The sequence below is a fragment of the Octodon degus genome, unplaced genomic scaffold (assembly GCF_000260255.1).
Source record: "Octodon degus isolate 3935 unplaced genomic scaffold, OctDeg1.0 scaffold00017, whole genome shotgun sequence".
In the NCBI taxonomy this organism is placed as follows: domain Eukaryota; kingdom Metazoa; phylum Chordata; class Mammalia; order Rodentia; family Octodontidae; genus Octodon; species Octodon degus.
The window spans coordinates 12492739-12494943 of record NW_004524593.1 but is presented as its reverse complement, the minus strand read 5'-3'; the positions used below and the strand labels follow the sequence as shown (position 1 = coordinate 12494943).

The following is a 2205-nucleotide window of genomic DNA, read 5'->3' as shown; positions in this document are numbered from 1 at the left end:
CCCAGCCAACAGTATCAATTATTTTATGTATGTGAGAGATTTGTTTTTAAAAGGTAACTATACCCATTAATGACTATGGCTAATAGCTATAATTATTATTTTTTAAATGTATCAGTTATTTAATTAGGTTCTTAGTAAGAAATTTAGAACACTAATTTATGAGGATAAATTCCATTTGTCAGAGTGAACAGATCACAGGTAGCCCCAGAGCTGAGAAACAGTTTGATTTTTCCTAAGATCTGTGAGTCCACTGCTTTCTGATCCACGTTGCGCTGCTCTGCAATCTGCTATCTCTCCTTCTCGGTGTTGAAGATCTTGCCCTCCTGGTGTCTGGGTTTCCAAGCTTTTTCTTGAAGAAAGCATCAGTGAGGTGTTTGGGGATTTTTACTTTGCTGATACCAATTTTTGAAGAGGTGGCAATGACAAATTTCTGGTGTGCTTTTCATAGAGGAACACGATTAAGGCTAAGAGGCCCAGTCACAAGTAGCAAGCCAGTGGCCTACTGTTCAGGAAGACCACTGTCTTGCCTCTGTGATGCCTGGTGAGGATGATCAAGTTGGTGCCAGGAGTGGTGCTAGCTCGAAGTTTCCTCACATGCTGACTGAAGGGTTTCTTGCAGTGGTTCAAGAGCTTTCAGGCCACAGCTTCAGTAGGGTAGTATCTAGGCATTTTTCAAAGCTTAACCACCCGGGTACCTCCATTCTTGTCCTCACAGACTGATTCTGTGATCATAGCAAGAACTTTCTTCTTTTTCTTCTCAAACTTTGATTTAGCAGCTGTGTACTTTCTCTTGTACAAAGCCTTTCTGGAATACATAGCAGATCAGGAGTATCTACCAATTCCTCTAACCAGGACAGGATTTCGGCTGCAATGGGGCTGCCCCTTCTTGGATGTTTTTGCCTTCACCTTACCCTTTTTACCAGTTCCACTGGCAAAAGCCTTCTTGGTTCCAGGTTTCTTCTCTTTAGTGTCTGGCTTCTCAGTTTTTCACCCACCATCTTGCCAGATGGGAAAGAGAACTAAGTTTCCCATAGTTTTAATTATTAATACATCAAAATTAACTTTTATCTTTTTATTGAAAATCAAATGTAAAAAAAGATAACAGCCTCAAATGTAAGAAAACTTTTTTGTGATACAATATATATAGCATAAGCATAAGTAAAATGAAATTAAGAAATGGTGGAATTATGTATAAAAGGTGTTAAAATCTCTATATAGGGGCTAGGGAGATAGCTTGGCAGTCTAATTGCCTGCCTGGCAAGCGCAAGGACTCAGGTTTGATCCCTGGTACCACTGCATGCCGTGCCAGACACCAAAACCAGGCATGGTGGTACATGCCTGTAATCCCAGCACTGGAGAGGCTGAAACAGGAGGATAACTATGAGTCTAAATTGCGTAGCAAGAACCTGTACCAAATAAATATATATACCAGAAATTAACTCAAATATCTGAATTATAGTAAATAGTACAGATTTTAACTTGTCTTTCAAAGTATACTTCTCTTTCAAATACTTTAGAATCTCTTAGACATAATTCACTATTTTAAAAAGATTTAAATGCTAGCAACTTTTACGATGTCTTTTTATATTTCTTCAGTGAGTCAGCCTTAATGTAAGCATCAATACTACTCAATATTATTAAGAAAGTTATTACTACTGGAAGTTTTTCAATATTTAAGTAGTAATTAAATTAATATTCCTATTGTTATTTCTTCAAAGGTCAATATATCTCAAGTAGTTTAATGGTTTACCAAAAAATAATAAATGCAGAATGTCACAAAGAAATTTTCTTAAAAGACTGGGACTAGAGTTCCTAAGAGATCTTTTATAGCAGAGGAAAACCAGAATGTATCTGCCAGGAAATTATGCAAAAAAACTGTGAAGCTCACTGGTGAGCTGACAGGTGAACAGGCAGGAATAGTATCACGATGACCTACTATGACAACGGGAAAACAGAACAAACAAAAAATGCCAACTGTGCCTTATAAAAAATGACAAAAATAAAATAAAACACACATGCCATATAGAACCTTCAGTTGTCATATGTGGAGACTACCTTGGGAGTGACAGTTCAAGCACTGCTTATTTTGTGGTAGAGTTCAGCTGGTCTTTTCAGTGTAGCTCATATAGGAATTTTATTTCTGATGTTATGTTTTAGGTTTTATAAGCAAGTACACAGCTAATATAAAAATGTTTTTTATTCTAA

General features: G+C 36.9%; 1 protein-coding gene across 13 annotated transcripts in view; it reads right to left on the bottom strand.

The window, feature by feature from the left end:
• The window catches only part of Cep170 (centrosomal protein 170), a 166401-nt gene that overhangs the window by 31716 nt on the left and 132480 nt on the right, over positions 1 to 2205 (bottom strand). The window lies entirely within an intron of this gene.